The 9,465-nt window shown below is 45.0% G+C and overlaps 5 non-coding genes across 5 annotated transcripts; 3 read left to right on the top strand and 2 right to left on the bottom strand.

Moving 5' to 3' along the window:
- The first annotated feature begins 767 nt into the window (after nucleotides 1–767).
- Nucleotides 768–839, top strand: Trnac-gca. Its single transcript has one exon. It is a non-coding gene; the product is annotated as a tRNA-Cys (tRNA).
- A 904-nt stretch (nucleotides 840–1,743) lies between these two features.
- Trnac-gca lies at nucleotides 1,744–1,815 on the top strand. The gene has a single exon. It is a non-coding gene; the product is annotated as a tRNA-Cys (tRNA).
- A 5,038-nt stretch (nucleotides 1,816–6,853) lies between these two features.
- Nucleotides 6,854–6,925, bottom strand: Trnac-gca. Its single transcript has one exon. It is a non-coding gene; the product is annotated as a tRNA-Cys (tRNA).
- A 1,666-nt stretch (nucleotides 6,926–8,591) lies between these two features.
- Nucleotides 8,592–8,663, bottom strand: Trnac-gca. Its single transcript has one exon. It is a non-coding gene; the product is annotated as a tRNA-Cys (tRNA).
- Nucleotides 8,664–9,393: 730 nt separating this feature from the next.
- Trnac-gca lies at nucleotides 9,394–9,465 on the top strand. The gene has a single exon. It is a non-coding gene; the product is annotated as a tRNA-Cys (tRNA).

Raw genomic sequence — 9,465 nt, 5'->3', positions numbered from 1 at the left:
CGGAGGCCAGGCTGGCAGTGATTTCCACCTGCATGGGACTGCAGTAGTTTGGCCACGCCTCCTGGGTACCTGGCTCCTGTCACTTAGCTACAGCCTCCCACAGCCCCACTGCAGAGAGTTATGTGGCATCAATTACATAGTAGTTGTACCAAGCCCTCCTATGGGCAAATAAGGTTTCCCTAAACTCTCAGTCGAAGCCAATGAGAAGTACCTGCTGTCAAACCCTGAATCGTGCCCAAAACTGTATATAAGTCCTATCCAGGGAATAAAGGTGTGTAAGAACTACTCTATTGTCTGAAAGTCTTGTCCTAAGAGCTGTAACACTTGGGAAGAGATCTGCTCTCCCAAGTGCCACCTGAGGCTCTGCGGCGCTCCTCACTGACTAGTCAGCTTCTCTTTGGGCCAGCCCAACCCAACTCACTGCAGTGTTGCACGGAATTACAGAACTGCAGAGACAGAGGTGAAGCTGACCAGCACAGCCAAAACAGAGAAGTGACTTTGCTCTTTGCCCAAATTTGCTTTCTTCGCTGTAACCTTCACGCCAGGCCTGACCAGAGATTTCCTTGGAAAGCCTCTGGTACTCGGGCCCAGAGAATAATGGTCATTAATGAGGACATGGCAGTCAGATGAGCAGAGGCAGCTCAGGCCTGGGCCTCATAGGAGGAAGCNGATGATGACAGAGCACTGGCAGGTGCACATGCCAGATGTTAGCAGGCAGGGAGTGGCCATGCAGGTTCTGAGTGCCCATGAGACANTAATAAACAGGTGGGGGTATAGCTCAGGGGTAGAGCATTTGACTGCAGATCAAGAGGTCCCTGGTTCAAATCCAGGTGCCCCCTACCACAAGATTGTTTTTACTCATGGAGATATCACATACTCAGTCCTGTTTCTTCCAATCACTCAAGTTATGTACCTCAACAGATCTGGGAGCTACAGACCAGGGCATCATGTGAAGAGATGGCTGTCTCCCATCTCTTCTTACATGTTGACCTCCCTCTCATTCTTATTATCTGTCTACCCTGTTCCTGCACATGCATAGTTTCTCAGGTTCTGTTGTACAGTAGATATGTAATCTGATATTAAATAGAAAGCAGGAGCTATAAGGGAGAATTAGGGACTTTCTAGGCACAGCAGTTACAGTGAAAAGTGTCCAAGGACCAGAAAGAAAAGCCCAACCATAAAAGGATGTGGCTCTGTGGCTTTCTGGTGAATCTGTAGTCATAATTAAGGAGGCCAGTCACAGAATTGGGCTGTCTATGTAGGGTGGACATTTCCCCTGTGAGCTTCTTTCCCCCCTCCAGAGCCCACTGCTCACTTGCTTCACCCTTAGAGGGTAAAGCCTGGCTGAGCTGCTGTCCCAGGCAGAGAGGGATCCTGCAGTGATTCAGCTGACAGTGCCAGCTAGGACCCTTCGAGAACTCTGAGTGACAGCCCATTTGTCTTCAGGGAAGAAAGAGAGGGATGTCTGGGGGCTCAGGTGAAAGGCAGCGCCCATCACAGAGCTAACCCAGGACAGCAGTGTGAAGTGGATCAGGGTCTGCGGCTGCTCTGCTCCTTTTCTTGGGTGATGATGCTATTCAAGGATGGGCCTGGAAAGCTGCAGAGCTGAGGAAGGCATCTCACCAGTCAGGTCTGGCAACTTCTGGAAAGTGGGTTTGTGAGCATCTGTAATTTAACTTTATAGTCAGTCATAATCTATCACCACTCTGATGAAGAGTATTAACTGTGTACACTTGTACCAATGGGGGTATAGCTCAGGGGTAGAGCATTTGACTGCAGATCAAGAGGTCCCTGGTTCAAATCCAGGTGCCCTCTTCCTCAGATTTCTTTTAGATGCTAGACAGTAAAATGCCTTCCCAAATAAAACCCCTATTACCACATTGTCAACAATAAAAGAACCTCTGGTGGAATCACCATTCCAGATCTCAAGTTATACAACAGAGCAATTGTGATAAAAACTGCATGGTACTGGTATAGTGACAGACAAATAGACCAATGGAATAGAATTGAAGACCCAGAAAAGAACCCACATACCTATGGTCACTTAATCTTTGACACAGGAGCTAAAACCATCCAGTGGAAAACAGACAGCATTTTCAACAAATGGTGCTGATTTAACTGGCAATTAGCATGCTGAAGAATGCAAATCGATCCATTCTTATCTCCTGGTACAAAGCTCAAGGCTAAGTGGATCAAAGACCTCCACATAGAACCAGAGACACTGAAACTTATAGAGGAGAAAGTGGGAAAGAGCCTCGAAAATATGGGCACAGGGGAAAAATTCCTGAACAGAACACAAATGGTTTAAACTCTAGAAGAAGGATTGACAAATGGGACCTCAGAAAATTGCAAAGCTTCTGTAAGGCAAAGTACACTGTCAATAAGACAAAAAGGCCACCAACAGATTGGGGAAAGACCTTTACCAATCCTACATCTGATAAAGGGCTAATATCCAATACATAGAAAGAACTCAAAAAGTTGGGACTCCAGAGAACCAAATAACCCTATTTAAAAATGGGATACAGAGCTAAACAAAGAATTCTCAACTGAGGAATACTGAATGTCTGAGAAACACCTAAAAAATGTTCAACATCCTTAGTCATCAGGGAAATGCAGATCAAAACAACCCTGAGATTCCACCTCACACCAGTCAGAATGTCTAAGTTCAAAAACTCAGGTGACAGCAGATGCTGGCAAGGATGTGGAGAAAGAGTAACACTCCTCCACTGCTGGTGGGATTGCATGCTGGTACAACCACTCTGGAAATCAGTCTGGCGGTTCCTCAGAAAATTGGACATAGTACTACAGAGGATCCAGCAGTATGACTCCTGGGCATATACCCAGAAGATGTTCCAACTTGTAATAAGGACACATGCTCCACTATGTTCATAGCANCCTTATTTATAATAGCCAGGAGCTGGATAGAACCCAGATATCCCAGATGTCCATTCAACAGAACCCAGATGACCATTCAACAGAAGAATGGATACAGAAAATGTGTTACATTTACACAATGGAGTACTACTCAGCTATTAAAAACAATGTATTCATGAAATTCTTAGACAAATGGATGGATCTGGAGGATATCATCCTAAGTGAGGTACCGAATCACAAAAGAACACACATGATATGCACTCACTGTAGAGTGGATATTAGCCCAGAAGCTTGGAATACCCAAAATACAATTTACAAAACACATGAAACTCAAGGAGGAAGACCAAAGTGTGGATACTTCAGTCCTTCTTAGAAGGGGGAACAAAATACCCGTGGAAGGAGTTACAGAGACAGAATGTGAAGCAGAGACTGAGGAATGACCATCCAGAGACTGCCCCAGCCAGGGATCCATCCCATAGACAACCAGCTAAACCAGACACTATTGTGGATGTCAACAAGAGCTTGCTGACAGGCACCTGATATAGCTCTCTCCAGAGAGGCTCCTCCAGTGTCTGACAAATACAGAAGTGGATGCTCACAGCCATCCATTGGATTGAGCACAGGGTTGATCCCCAATGAAGGAGTTAGAGAAAGTACCCAAGGAGCTAAAGGGATTTGCAGCTCCATACGAGGAACAACAATATGAACTAACCGGTACCCCCAGACTTCCTGGGACTAAATCACCAACCAAAGAAAACATATTGTTGGACTCATGGCTCTAGCTTCATATGAAGCATAGGATGGCCCAGTCAGTCATCAATGAAGGAGAGGCCCTTGGTCTTGTAAAGGTTCTATGCACCAGTATAGGGGACTACCAGAGCCAGGAAGCTGGAATGGGTGGGTTGGTGAGCAGGGAGAGGAGGGAAGGGATAGTGGGCTTTTGGACAGGACACTAGGAAGGGGATAACATTTGAAATGTAAATAAAGAAGATATCTAATAAAAAATTTTAAAAATGAATTAGGATAATGTATATAATTTTGTTTTAATCCCAGATGTGGGATATGAGCCGGCTTCAACATCTGCTAACTATAACTGTCTTGAGCTCTTGATTTTCATTAGCTGCTGTGGACTCTTGAAAGGATATAAAAATGAAATTTCACAGAGGGCTTTTGGTAGCTGTTGTTTCCTGTGCTGTTTCAGGTTCATGCTGGTGCTATTGCTAATGCTATTTATAGATGGCTGGAATGCTGGGGTGCTGGGGTGCTGGGTTTCTGGGTTGCTGGATTGCTGGGGTACTGGGGTGCTGGGGTGCTGGGTTGTTGGATTGCTAGGTTGCTGGGTTCCTGGATTGCTGGATTGCTGAGTTGCTGGATTGCTGCATTTCTGGTTACAGATTTTCTGAAAGTAAAGATTGGACTGGCCCCCAAAGGAACTCAACAGTCCTAGTCAGCAGGAAGTAGTCTAAAAAGGTCTAACCGCCTTTCCCCTCTAACCTTCTCTCCTATCTAATGTTTACCCGTGGGAATGGATTGTTGTGGTATAATGGTTGAAAGGGTGGCAGATAATAGAACACAATAAGGTAGCCAAGAAAATGTTCTTATAGCTGAGCATCTGTGGGGAGTCAGTTGGAGAATATATTAGTAAGGCTTTCATTTTTCGGGGATGCCCTTTTCCATGTAAGAGAATTTACCTGGCATCACTTCAGTCAAAGCAGTCTTCACAAAGACCATCCAAGCTACACTGATGAGATGTGTCTGATGGGAAGGCTCTGGGTTCTGGGTTCTCTACTCTCCTTGAACTAAGTTAGTCGAGGCCTCCTGCCATGGAGGAGAGATCTGTTTCACTTTTTTCAACAGCAAAGTATTATCTGCATTGCCTCTGAATTCTCTTTCAGAACCACTCAGTTTTCATGGGAAGTCAAACCCTTCTCATTGAATCTATGTCAAGAGAAGCTTGTCACAAATAGCTCACACAGTCATCACTTTACTCTGAAACAGCCTTTCAGCTCTGCAAGTTCATTTGTATCCTACTGGGTCATTATCACAATCACTTTCCACAGTTTCAATAATATTCCTTCAGTATATTTCCAGCAGCGAGCATCCTGTAGGTCCTGTACTTTGGACTCAAACCACCCAACCCAGTGACATCATAAAGTACCAATCTTACAAAAGGAGCAAATCGNCTTCCTAAGTGAAAGAGCATCTCCTCAACAGCTGACATTAGCAAGTTGGTGACTGAAAAGTTCAGCAATCCTCTGCTGATGTCTTCTGTCTCCTACAAGTCTTAGCCTTCAGATAGTGTTTGTCCATGCTACCACAAACTCAGCCTCTGCCCACCCCCATCTTAGCCTGCCAATAGAGTCTTGAAACTCAGAATAAAGTTCATCACTCAATGGACATCTCTGAAGCATACCTGGGCTGTTGCTCATTGAGTGGGGGGCACTGGAGGAAGGTGTGTTCTAGTTTCATTTCTGCTCCTGTGATAAAATGCCCTGGCAAGAGGCAAGTGAGGGAAGAAAGGGCAAATGTTAGCTCACAATTGCAGTAGAAACCTAAGGGTTCTTTGGAAAGTCAGATGTGTTGGATGGTGTTTTGCTGGGGCAAACACGTGTAGGAGTATTTTCCTGAAATGGATACAGGTGAAAGACTAAGGCAGACTCATGAAGGAATGTTTTGCTGAAGCAGACACGGGAGAAAGGATGTTCTGCTGAAGCAAACATGGGAAAGGACAACATGTGATGAAAGAGTCTTTGCTAATGACCAACATATATTGGTCTGCCTTACATTGTGTAGTTGGGCTGCATTTGTTGGGACTCCATAGAGAGAAACACCAAGAAACTTCTGATGGTGTGCTGCAGCTTCAAGGACACAGGATGGTTTTTTTTTTGCGGGGGAGGGGGGTAAAAATACGACTCCATAGACAGTGACAGAGGCTGAGCTTGGCTAGCTGGTACAACAATGCTTGTTGGTTTTCCATCTTTGCTGATCCTTACTTTCCTGAGAAAAGTACAGTGGAGAACATTTCCTGGTATTCCTGCTGGTCCCTCCTGATAACTCAAGCTAAGGCTAAGGCTATCTCTGCTAGATAGTGCCACTGTTGCCGATTCCTGTTTGCTACCCTGACTCTACTGAACTGGACTTCTGATAAATCCATAAAGTGTTTTTGAGTGAATGGAGCTACCACTGTTAACCTGTGAACTGAACTGCCAATTTCCAGACAACACAGATGGGCATGGTTCCAAAGAACCATTTCTAAACAGGTCTAATTCCACCATATTCCTTCTTTCCCGATACCTCTGCCGGTTGGAGGACTAGAAGGGAGGAAAAATATTTTAAAACCATCATTAAAAGTAGGCTTTGAAAAAATTAAAGTTCATACAATTTCAGATTATAGTATATTATTTCAGGGAGGTCAAGGCAGCAGGAACGTTAAGCAGTTAGCCATGTCATAGCTATGGTTAAGAGCAGAGAAAAATGAATGCATGTATGGTTGTCAGTGTTAAGCTCACCTTTTACACGCATACAATCCACGATCCCTGCCTGGGAATAGTGCTGGATCTGTGTACATCCATTGCTTTAGTCCTCAAGACAACCCCCTCCAGACATGCCCATAGGGCAACCTTAACTAGATATTGTTGAGACTGGTTGAGACTGTATTTCCAAGGTGAGTCTACATTGTGTCAAACTGACAATTAAAACTAACTATCCCAGTGAGGATAAAGGAAAAAATCCAGATGGTGAGGTTAAAAAAAAAGAAGAAGGTAGAACTCAGCAGAGATAAGAGCTCTGCAGTGTACAGTGTGCTAATGTGCCTTGGGGGTTCCAGCCTTTGAGCCACTGGATGTTTAGAAGTGTAATCAATGACAGTAAATGGGGGCATAATAACACTGATTCCAGAGGCCTCAGCAAATGAAGACTTTCTAACATCATGGGTTAACCTGCCTAAGATGAATGGTAAGTCAGTAACCAGACATAAATAAGGGGGCACCTGGATTTGAACCAGGGACCTCTTGATCTGCAGTCAAATGCTCTACCCCTGAGCTATACCCCCACTGGTTCTAGTAATTGCAGTTAATGATCTTCATCTGAGTGATGATAAACTATGGCTGACTATAAAGTTAAATTACAGATGCTCACAGACCCACTTTCCAGAAATTGCCAGGCCTGACTGGTGAGATGCCTTTCTCAGCTCTGCAGCTTTTCAGGGCCATCCTTGAATAGCATCATCACCCAAGAAAAGGAGCAGAGCAGCTGCAGACCCTGATCCACTTTACATTGCTGTCCTGGGTTAGCTCCTGAACTGGCCAACTATCTTCCACCTCAGCCCCCAGACACCCCTGACAGATGGGCTGTCATTCAAAATTTCTCACAGGGCCCTACTGGTACTATCAGCAGCATCACTGCCAGGATCTCTCTCTGCCTGGTACAGCAGTTCAGCCAGGATTTAGCCTCTGATGGTAAATCAAGTGAGCAGGAGGCTCTGGAAGGAAGAAAAAAGCTCACAGGGGAAATGTCCACCCTATACAGACCACCCAGTTTTTTATTTAAAAATGGGATAAAGAGCTAAACAAAAGATTCTCAACTGAGGAATCCTGAATGGCTGAGAAACACCTTAAAAAAAAAGTTCAACATTCTTAATCATCAGGGAAATGCAAATCAAAACAACCATGAGATTCTACCTCACACCAGTCAGAATGGCTAAAATCAAAAACTCAGGAGACAGCAGATGCTGGTGAGGATGTGGAGAAAGAGGAACACTCCTCCATTGCTCTTCGAATTGCAAGCTGGTACAACACCTCTGGAAATCAGTTTAGTGGTTCCTCAGAAAATTGGACATAGTACTACCTGAGGATCCAGCAATACCCATCCTTGGCATATACCCAGAAGATGCTCCAACATGTAATAAAGACACATGCTCCATTATGTTCATAGCAGCCTTATTTATAATAGCTAGGAGCTGTAAAGAACACAGATGTCCCTCAACAGAGGAATGGATACAGATAATGTGGTACATTTACACAATAGAGTACTACTCAGCTATTAAAAGCAATGAATTCATGATATAGCTGTCTCCTGAGAGGGCCTGCCAGAGCCTGACACATACAAGCAGATGCTCACAGTCCACCATTGGACTGAGCTCAGGGTCCCCAGTAGAGGAGTTATAGAGAGGACTGAGGGAGTGAAAGGGTTTGCAACCCCATAGGAAGAACAACAATATCAATCAACCAGGCCCCAAGAGCACCCAGGAACTAAGCCACCAAACCAAAAAGTATAGATTGCTCTGGCTGCATACATTGCAGAGGATGGCCTTGTCATGCATTAATGGGAGGAGAGGTCCTTGGTCCTATGAAGGCTCAATAGATGTCCCAGTATACAGGATCTGATGGCAGGTAGGTAGGAGTGGGTGGGTGGGTAGAGGAACACAGGCATAGAAGCAGGGCTTCTATGTTGTGCCTAGAAAGTCCCTAGTTCTCCCTTATAGTTCCTGCCTTCTGTTTAACATCATATCTACATATCTACAGGTCAACAGAACCAGAGAAACTAGGTATCTACAGGAACAGGGGAGATAGATTATACGAATGGGAGGACAGTCAGCATGTAGGAAGAGATGGGAGACAGTCATCTGTCCACGTGATGCACTCCAGTACATAACTGGAGTGAATGGACAACACAGGACTATGTGTCTGATATCTTCAGGAGTCAAAACAAACTTGCATAGGGGGCACCTGGATTTAAACCAGGGACCTCTTGATCTGCAGTCAAATGCTCTACCCCTGAGCTATACCCCCACCTGTTTATTAATGTCCCAGGGGCACTCAGAACCTGCATGGCCACTCCCTGCCTGCTAACATCTAGCATGTGCACCTACCAGTGCTCTGTCATCATCTGCTTCCTCCTATGAGGCCCAGCCCTGAGCTGCCTCTGCTCATCTGACTGCCATGTCCTCATGAATGACCAGCACTCTCCTGCTGTGGTCCTCCCTGAGGCAGGAGGCTTCAGCTGGTGCTGCTTCAGCCTTCAACTCAACTAAACCCACATGCAACACATGGGCTACTTAGCTGGCCTGTGGAGGTGAATGAAGGCAGGAGTAGACAGAATGGAAAGATCTCTGTCTTCTAAGAGTTCCTTGGTCAGATTCTCTAGTAGGAACAAATTAAAACACTCCTGCTCAATAGCCAAGTCATTCAGTCACATCTACATATCTACAAGTCAACCATAGCTACAGATATGAAGAAGGACATCTGCAGACCATGGTCACTGAAGCATGACACAGGACAGTGGTTGATAACATGTGATCAGTAGGTGACAGATTCTTGGAGCTGGGCTTGTTTGAGATTAGTTTTCTAAAGAATTCTTACATTTCCAATTCAGAGCAGACCTGTGACTCTTGTTGCAGGAGAGTGATGTGCTTTCTCTGACTCAGCCTGGAAGTTCTCAAAGGATGATGCATAGTTTACAAGTGATGTGGGTGTATTACTCTGGAAGTGAAGGATATTAATTAAGCCTTCTATTAGTATTGGGGGTATAGCTCAGGGGTAGAGCATTTGACTGCAGATCAAGAGGTCCCTGGTTCAAATCCAGGTGCCCCCT

Source organism: Mus caroli, chromosome 6 (assembly GCF_900094665.2).
Source record: "Mus caroli chromosome 6, CAROLI_EIJ_v1.1, whole genome shotgun sequence".
Lineage (NCBI taxonomy): Eukaryota > Metazoa > Chordata > Mammalia > Rodentia > Muridae > Mus > Mus caroli.
The sequence above is the reverse complement of the archived record's forward strand: the minus strand, read 5'-3'. Positions and strand labels throughout refer to the sequence as shown.